Genomic DNA, 10,596 nt, shown 5'->3' on the forward strand with positions numbered 1-10,596 from the left:
TCTCGTTTCTTGCCAGGTGTTGCATATCTCCTAATTATTTTTGCTTGTATTTTAGCCCCTGTGTTTGTCCAGGGTCATTGTCTTTTCCTCGCCGTCTTGCTTTTGTTCCATCCGAGCAAACCATCACACCATTCACATTACAATGGTCTATGGTTTGTCAAATTATTGGTCCTATTTCATGAAGTGGACAGCTTTTTAGATGTCGTGCATAAAGTGCACCTAACGATTATACTTTTCTTGTCTTTATCTCTGACAAACTGAAACTCATGGCCTTATATATGTCCACCTGGTGTACAAACTGTCCATGTTATGTATAACTTTGGAACCCGAGCAGATTCAGGACCCCAGCCAACCACACGAGGAAGTGGATTGACAACGAGAGTTTATTAACTGAAAACACACGCCAGGCATGGAAACAAAAACAGTCCCAAAAGGTAAAGTATCAAATCAAAGTCACAAAGTACAAACCCTAAGTGTCTCGACAAAGAAGAACACAGGATGAGAAAACAAGAGACATAGCGTGGATGCTTGGAGCGTGGCGAAGCAATATCCCAGCAACAAGCTCTCCTGTGCCGACCAGTCATATGGTCTTCGTGGTGAACTGTGAAGTGAGCCTAAACGGCATCCTTGATGACAAGGTGGACTGTGAACTCAGCCTACGTAAAAAGCACAACTTAAAAGCAGAAAACACAACACAGAAAACACAACGGTCCATATTCAACCCGCCGTTTTATCTCAACTATATTAGATAAGCAAATAAAGATTTTTCCCCAGACTTTTTTTCCGATCTCGCAGTGTTTTTTGACGAATTTTGGGGGAAAAAAACCCCACCACTTTCAGGCTAAAAATTTACTGTAATGCATTACTTCACTCTCATTTGTAACAGGTACAATATTACTATTTTTTTGTGTGTAAAACTACTTTACAGCGCTACAGTGAAAGTTAATGCATTACATTACATTTGTAATGCATTACTTCCAACAGTGTGTATAGTTATATACATTTCAAGTAGCCAAACTGCATATTTCCATTGGTAGTCCCCCTACCATAAGGAAAATGGCTAATATAAATTACCCACAACAATAAAAACACTTTAATATAAAAAACACCAAATAATCAAACTTCAGACACCATTTATATGTAAAAAGCAAGACTAATCTTGCTCTAGGTATTCATTTTGAGAGATGTGGGCAGCATTTATATATGATGGACAACATTGGTACAGGATGCGGTTTATCAAGAATAACCACGGAACATGGGGAGATAAGTATCCCAACCAGACACATGAGAGGAGTTCAGTTAATGAGGGTTTATTTAACAAAAAGCGCACTGAGCGTGGAAAGCAAATATATCAAAAAGGGCAAAGTGCAAAAGAAATCACAAAGTACCAAAACAAGGATAGACAAAAATTGTCTACGAATGAGTCCAAAAACAGGGAGCCAAGGCAACGAGGGAGCAGAATCCGCAGGAAAGAAACTGAAACAAAGTGGCAACATAAATAGTGAAGGAGCAAAAAAGGGAAAAGGGACAAAGTACCAACCAAAATAACTCGAATGAGATGAAAGCAAAATGGGTACTCTGGGATCTTCACGGGACTGCTAGGAGTGTGGCCAAGAAATAACCCGGCGTAGCTCTCCTGCAACAGCAGTCCTTAAAAAGTCCCTATGGGACTCCGTAGACAGCTGATGGGCCCAGTCGGTCAAACGTAATGTGACTTTGGTCCACACCGAGAAAAAAATCTGGACCTGTCCCACCTAGAGGAATGACCCAGAACACAGTGGCGAGACTAAGGTCTGTAGGCTGGCCAAGGAACACCTGGTAATTCCCCCAAAGGAACTGAATGAATAGTAAATAGTTTTTCAAACAATGACTCTAGAGTCTGAAAGCAACCTGAAACACAATAATGCTCCCCAGTAGACATGATTGCGTTTTTGCAATCTGGTACCAAGGGAATACATTACACCAATGTACAGCTACATGTACATGTTTTTGCATCCACGCAAACAGACAGGCATTGTGATGTGGATTTTGTGTGTTCTGTCATGAGTGTGCCAAGGCAAGCTTTTTTTTTTCTTTTTTCTTTTCATGGGGTCAGGGGAGGACTCAGTGAAGAAGTGATAACGGAAGTACTGGAAGTGATGACAAAAGTGTTATTAACATTTGCCTGATGGACAGAGAGACCGAAATTTACAGTTGAGGTAACTTTACAAAACAATAACGAGTGAAGGGGGTCCATATACTGATGGGACTGTAACTGACACACCCGCCCAAAAACCCCGGCGTGGTCGTATCCATTTCATCCTCAAACTCAGATCCTCAACCGAAGGCCTGGGAGTTTGAGGGTTTTGCACAGTATCTTCGGTGTTACTAGGACTGCACTATTCTAGACGGCTTCTTCAGATGTTTCTCCCAGGATTTGCTGGAGCCACTCACCTTGTTTGGGTCCCACTACCACGAGGACCATGCAACTCTTGAACTTTCACATCCATTTCAACCCTTGATATTTCTCAAAGTTCTCACGTTCTTTCTTTCTGAAGTTGGCGTCAGCCGAGATTGCCACATCTATCACTACCACTACCGCTACTCTCTTTTGCTCTTTGTCGACCACTACTATGTTTGATTGCTTAGCCAGGACCTGTTCATCAGTCTGGAAGCTGCAGTCCTACAGCACCTTGACCCTGTTGTTCTCAGCCATCGTTTGTGGTATGGCCCATTAGAATGTAAGTACTTCTATTCCATTCTGGTTGCAGATATTCCTGTATACTATCCGAACCACATAATTGTGCCTCTCTATCAACACTGATCAAGCTAGCATCTTACACCCTGCTAATATGTGCTGGACTGTCTCAGCGGCTTCTTTACATAGTCTACATCCTGGGTCTGGTCTTCTCTGGCTAGATCCTGGCCCCTATGGCTCTTGTGCCTCTTTGCTGTCTGATAGTCCTGCATTATCCAGCCACTGGTAGGATTTCTTGATATCAGCCACTTCCTCTGTGTGACGGTGGTCCATGCCATCCATCTAGGTTGTCGGTTCCTCCTTCTCTGCACCCTTCTCAGGGTTCTGCTGCCTGAGACACTCACTTAGCAGTTCATCCTTCATTGCCATTTTTTGATGTAGTCTTGTATTATCGATGGTTCATCCTGGACCGTAGCCTTGACGCTGACTAGTCCTTGGCTTCTTTCTTTCCGCTTAGTGTATAGTGTCAGGGTGCCTAACTTGGAGTGGAACCCTCCATGCTTGGTGAGGAGCTTTCAAGTCTTGATATCTGTGGGTTCTATCTCTTTCATTGGCCAGTTTATGATGTCATTGGGGTATCTGATGACTGGTAGTGTGTACATGTTGATGGCTTGAACCATTCAACTGGCTTTTCAGGACCTACCTTACTCTCTGGAGGTATTTGGCTGTGGTTGACTGCCTTGTGACCTCTCCATGGTTTTCATTAGCCTGTGGGATGCCAAGGCACTTGTAGTTGTTTTAGATATCACCTATGTTGCCCTCTGGTAGGTCAACCATCCAGCCACACGTATTCAATCCGAATGAAAACCCTAGGTCATCGCTGTAGATCCTGGTGGTGTGGATCAGTGAGTCTATTTCTCGCTCCATCCTGGCATACAGCTTGATGTCATCCATGTAGAGCAGGTGGCTGATTGTTGCCCTACTATGGACTCGGTACTTGACCCTGCTCTTTGAATGATCTGACCGAGGGGGTTCAGAGCTTTGCAGAACACCAGTGGTGATAGCGCATCGCTCCTCAGGTTCCTGTTGATCTTATACAGTTCCAGACATTCCAGTATTCATGTGTGCTGCATTGAGTCATAGGCTTTCTTGTAGTCAATCCAGGGAGTGCCAGGTTGCCATTCTCGGGTGACTGCTCTATACAACGAGTAGCTGGTGCTTGGCTCCCCACCACAAAATCCTTTTTGTGCCTTGTCCATGTATTGATCCACATGCTTACTCATGCTTACCCAAGTTGTGCAGAGACAGATGATTGGTTGCTAGTTCATGATTAGGGCTATTCTGCCTTGGCTTAGCCACTGTGGGTGAGTCCGATCCCCGAGAGGCTTGTTCATCTGTGCTGCTAGGCGCTTATGGAGTGCACTTAGCTTCTTTTGCCAATACGTATGGATCATGTCGGGGCCTGGTGCTGTCCAGCTCTTCATCTTTGAGACTCTTCATGATTGACACTCTTTCTTGGATGTCTGCCATTGAGATGGTCACTGGTATTTATTCTGGGAGGTTGCTGTGGTCAGCTCTTAGGTTCTCTAGCCATTGGGGATTGGTGTTGTACGATGCTTCTCTTTCCCATGTCTTTCAAGTATTTTTTAACTCAGATCTTGGTGGGTCTGAATGGTTGTTGTTCCCCTGCCACTGAGAGTACACCTTGGCTGGTTCAGTGGAGAACAACTAGTTTATTCTTGTTTACTCTCCTTCCTTGATGTATCTCCCTCCATATTCTCTCCTTCTCTCTTTAACTGAGCGGCCAGATCTTTTAGTTGCTGTTTTGCAGTTTCGAGTGCCTCTGGTATGCAGAGTGAGTTGTACTTTCTGGGGGCCTCTCTATTCACCATGTTTCCTTTCTGGAGTTCAGTTACCTGGCTCACTTCTCTCAGTGCTGCCTTCCCCTTAGACTGTAATCGCCTCTTCCATGGTGCATACTGTATGTTATGTCCCAAGCACACCTTGTATCCAAGCATTCCCATGATTACTGTGCTGTACTGTGTATCAACTTGTTGGTCTCAGTGATGGTTCTTGTGGAAATTGTCTTCAGAGCAGCATTCATATCAACTGGTAGATTTTCTGATGGTACTTGGCAACTCAGCTTCAGTATTCATCAAGGAATCCAGCCTTCCAGTTGGGTCATGATCTTCCTTCTCAGGTCAGGAGCTCTTGTATTGAGATTGTTTGGTGGGACTTGGTACCCTATCTCTGATTATGGGGATGGCGATGGTGACATCCGCCCGTTGACCTGTCATTCTGGCTCTCCCGTGCCGTCACATCGTTGCTCTATTTAATTAACCTCTAGTTGTGAAAGTAGATTTCAATTACGGATGTTGGGACATTGGGCTAATAGTAGTTTCTTAGTTAGCCTTGATTGTGGATTTTGAAGTATGCAATGGTCCCACATTCTCTGCATGTATCCTCTCTCCTTGGGATTGCTTGTACAGTAGCATATTTTCTGTCCTCACCAGTCCCGTGTTCCAGAAGTCCATTTCTCATCAGTCTGCCCTGTCTGTATATATATATATATATATATATATATATATATATATATATATATATATATATATATATATATATGTATATATATATATATATATATATATATATATATGGCTAACTTGTGTTGCCTGTATGGCTGTATGTAATCTGCCTTTGCCAGAAGCCAGGTTATTCGCATGGATGAGTGTGCACCTGCATAACTTAATAGACAGCGGTAATAACCATTCGAGTCATAAGATCGCCATCTAGAGACCTCACGTTCAACGTGACGTGAGTGGATGGTCACTGCAGTAATACGGTGCAATGCTCAATAACAAGCTACGCGGTGTCGACTTTGCCGGATTGCTTTAGAGGCGTAGTGTAGCTATTACCTAACCTGTCCCGACTCGGCTGTATTTCTGACTGGCTAGCAGAGCGTGAGCCAACCCTGGCACATAGTTCTGCTGGGAATGCCTTTTATTTGCAAAGGATCAATTTGGTGTTTGGAGCTACACTGGATTTGCAAACTTCAATTGCTTAACCAAGGCAGCAACCAGACACCAAAGCACGGCTGAACAGATGCGTTATGGTCCTTTTAAAAACTTATTGGAATACCTGAGTGGATAAACTGTACATCTCAGTGCCAAGTGAACGCTTGAGCATGAAGAGGTCAAGAAAAATCTGAAGAATATCGAAAAGAATGATCAACTGTGACCATGGCACCATGGCAATAAACGAGCTACAAATTGTGAAAGAGCAAAACAATCTCACCCACTTTCACCGCTTGTTCTTCTGTTTGCATGTACTCCGAGAGCCATTTCATCTTAAAAGCACATTTCTTTTTACTTTAGCTTGGTGAGTGGATGTGTCGCTGCTCGTTCATTTTGTGAGAAAAAGGGTTAGCATTTGAATCTCTTCATTCCGAACTGTTGTTAGCTAGCTAACCTGCAAGGGTGTATATGCAGGGAACGTTTCTGTCGATGCATTTGATTGAATTAATAGTGTATAAGTGAAACTTTTTGTATCATTGGCAGGACACTTGTCACACGCTGTCACAATGCAAAATGGTACAGAAAACAATATTGTTGGTCTAATTAGTCAGATAAGATGAGGTCTAATATTAGATATTATTTAAAACATTCATGTGCAGCATAGATTTTCTAATGCGCTGAGAACGTGCGAGCACTGCGCATGCACACAGCTTAGAGAGAACACTGGTCACTCACATGTACCAGGACATAGTATTTGGTACGCACCCTTTCTTTCTCCCACATTAGCAGCGCACCATCTGTGTGTGCAACACAGCCAGCCTGGGTCCTTGAAAGGTTTCACAACCCCATCTGTTATGGTTTGTACAGTTCGTTTGGGACCTGGTGTTGGGGTCTGGACACCTCTATACAGATCATGTCCTGTCGTTGTGCTATGCATAGGACATAATGCTAAAAACTCCACTGTCACGCTCTGGCTGAAGTCTACTCCACAGATGAAAATCGACAATTGGGCAATTTCAGAAGTGTTGTGCTCTAATCCAGTGGTCTCCAACCTTGGTCAACCGTTACCGGTCCATGGATCAACTGGTACCGGGCTGCGCGGGCTGCACCTGAAAAAATGTTTTGGAGATGATTTAGTTTAACAGGACGTTAACAGGATTTAATTCAGCATACGTTTGTGCTAGATCTATGTTTTTTTGGCGGCGTCACCCCCTCCGCAATTCGCAATATAAATCTAAGGTGTTGCCTGGTCCGTGGAAGATCAAAAGGTCCCCACAGATAGGGAATATGTGATGTAATACTTTCCCTTTATCACAAGATGTTCTTTTAGATTGATGCACTGCTCATCTACACACTCAGCAATGGTGTTTCTGCTTAGGCCCGCATTTAAAAGGAGTTGCCTTTTGTTCGGGAAATCTGTGTCCCAAACTTTAAGCAAAATACATTTGATAAAATTGTTGTCTGTAAAGGCTGGGTTAATTTAGCGATCTCTTGAGATACATGTTGTCTTTGTTCGTGTGTTTCATTTTATGATGCTGTTTCAGATTGATCTGTTTCATCACCGCCACAGTTTCTCCACACAGAAGACACTGTTTTCCAGCTACCCCCATGAACATGTAACCTGACTCTCACCTCATTTGAAGCCCCCAGTCCTCAGTGTCCACCTTTCATTTAGCTATTTTTGATGGGTATCTGAAAGTAAACTTTTCGTTTTCTGCCTGCTAATTACTGCATGACATTTGGGTGTTAAGCTGATCCAAAATCCATTACTCCGTATGTATGAATTATTTTCCACCTTTTGAATTGATGAGGAAAGCAGGAGTAAGATCATGAAGGTGCAACATTCTGTTAATAAATTAGATGTTGTTTTTTCATCTCTGTCTAAACCAGTGGTTCTCAAAGTGGGGTCCGCAGACCCCTGGACACTGGTGGCCTGACTACAGGGGGTCCATGAAATAATTTGGACTGCTAACTCATTCAATTCCAGTGACACTTTTTTTTTTCCAGACTTTCAATTACAGACACTTAACTCATTCAATGCCAAGGACATATTTTTTAAGAGTCTCAACATTTAAACCCAGATATTTAAAAATATCCTTCAAAATTGTGCTTCCTAAAAGGGGTCCCCGACTTTATAAAGTTTGAGAACCTCTGTTTTAAACAGTCTTTTCGATGCCGAGTTGACCATTATATTCCTCATTATGAAGAGCATTGTTGATGAAGTCATGTGGTGGTCCAGTAAGGTCATGGCTGGGCTGGCAGACAATGAGCGCCTGATGAGGGATGGATGAGACTACCTCATTATCTTTGGATCATCTGAGAAACTTGTGCCATTTAATGGATTGGGTGGGGGTGAAAAGAGTTCAAAAACTTGATTGTAATATGTAATGAAAATGAGCTGGGCTCCGATTACCATTCCCTTGGTCATTACATGGCCATTTAGGCCAGCTTTAGCATCTTGCCTTTCACCCGTAGGGCCTCTCCATCTTAGGGCTACAAACTAATTAGCATGAGGAGGCTTTGCTAACACAGTTATGCCTCCTCCTCTGATCACATTCACTCAATGGCTGAGGATGCATGGAGAGATGAAATTAGAGTGATTAATTAGGCTTTGACACAGCGCCAAAGGTTCTCAATTTAACGCTGTCACATCAATAAAAAAGGCATCTCCTTAACTGCATGCTGGGTGACCTAAAGGAGAATGACACGGGGTATTACCAACAATTAAGACCAATTAGTGGAAGCAACCCTCAAATGGGTATTCATAAAATCATGATAGAATACAATGAAGATGTTTTCAGTTGACTTCAACAGAATTTTCTTAGTTTTAGCAAATCATTTAAAACGATATATTATTTAGTTCCTTTTATAAAAGGTTAATTGAGGCATTTACCTCATTGTCTTGGATTCACATTCATCTGTAAAATTTTGACCTCGGCATTTTACTCATTATAGCAGTAAACTCACTATATGCACCATTGGTGACAATGTTGAGCTGCTCAGCAAACATGGAACAAAAGTTCACACACTAATGATTGTATAATTTTTGGTAAATACTCTGTCTACGTTAAATATACGCTCATAACTATTGATTGCTTAGGCTATGTTCAGACAGCAGGGGTTAATTATCTTTTTTTTTTTTTAATACAATTATTTTGCGTTGACGTTCACATTTCCAAATAAATGTGACCTCTGTGACCTGCTTGTGAACTATATATGGCTCAAAACTCACCCGCATGCACATTTAGGACACTGTGATGTTGCACCCAGTAGACATTCTTAATGTTGGTATTTACAGAAGTATCACAGTGGATAACCGAAATGAGTACCTGTTGACGTTAAAATGGTTGTCATACCAAGCCAGAATATTTTGAATCTGTTAAATTTGAGGTGGCAAAGGAAGAAGTTTTTTGGCCATGGCATTTTGTGGAGCATTAGCAGGAACATCTATGTAGAGCACCTTCTTTTCACCGACAGTGAGTTTATCCACAACTTTCCCACATGCGGGTCGGATTAAGGCGACCTAGTGTTTTAAGCTTAAGTAGCATGACAAATTATTGACTATGGATAGGTTTCAGGACCACAAGTGGCCTGGGTCCCATTTAACAATAATTTGATCTTTGTCATTCAAATTGCCATTAAAAGACCAGATCAAAACATTTTTTTTTTTCATAGAAAATAATGGAAAAATGTTCACCACCTTTAAAAAACCTTTATTAGTTGTCATTTCCTACATAAAAAATAAAATAAAATAGTCATAATTAAAAAAAAAGCTCAATTTGGTAAGCTCAATTTGTTAATATTATTCACACAATTGTGTAAAATTGCTTGAATAAACAACACCAAAATTACCTGAAAGGGCTTTTCTTCTGTACTTGCACATGTCTATATCAATATGACATGGAAAAATATTAATGAATGCAAATTAAACACATACTAATGACGCTGAAACACTTAAATCCAGGTTAGAAACGTACATGTGGCCTTGACAGTAAGCTTGCACTTCCTCCGTCCACCTTTAGAAGCTCCTGCTTCTCTTGATTGCCTGGAAACACCTGATATCAATTTGTGATTACATTTTTTTAGTGCCAAGCATTATCAGAAAAGGGAACCCGCTGATCACATCTCTTGTAGCTATGGAGCGCCTTCGATTTGGGTTGGTCCAGTGTTGGCCTCAGTTTCCTTTTGGTCGGTGTCTCCACTTCTTTTGTTTATTTATTTAAATGTGTTTGGGCTGTATAAAGCTTGTGGTTTCTTGCTCTCACCCCTCTGCTCTGGCGTCCTTTGTGCTGTATGTTGTTGTCTCTTAATGAGGCCATAACAGAAACTATGCTCTATTGCCAGACCCATGATCAGGGTTTTTCAAAGTATTTCCAAGCTCATTCTCTTGAAAATCTTGTTCATGCACAGCATGACTTTTCAATTATTTTAGTAGACTATTTTCTTTTTCTTTTTCAATTGCTTTGCTTGAGAAATTCTTATTCTCACTTGTATCGTGTTAGGTCATGTATAAAATCAGTTTTAAAATCAGTATAAAATCATTTTTTTTAACACCGAGGCACAGTCTAGGTATTTTATTAACATCTAAAATTCTCATCTCAATTTGCTGTACAATACCACACCGTAATTTGGATTTTTCTTTCTTTTTTGTGTGTTTACTGGGCTTTACAGTATATAAGACAGTTAAATAATAAAATATTTATGTTTGTCAATGTAAAAGATGTTTTTCTTAGCAGATGGTCATCCTGCATCGTTGAACATCCTGATATGCTTCGCATGGTGTTAAAGGTTCATTACTTGACTGTAAAAGTTTACTGTTGTAAAACACTGTGCTGTTATACAGGTTACTTTAGTAAAGAGTATGTTTAAATTCGGACATACTAAATTGTCCTTAGGTGTGATTGA

Source organism: Hippichthys cyanospilos, chromosome 1 (assembly GCF_059441005.1).
Source record: "Hippichthys cyanospilos isolate Australia breed blue-spotted pipefish chromosome 1, RoL_Hcya_1.0, whole genome shotgun sequence".
NCBI classification, from domain to species: domain Eukaryota; kingdom Metazoa; phylum Chordata; class Actinopteri; order Syngnathiformes; family Syngnathidae; genus Hippichthys; species Hippichthys cyanospilos.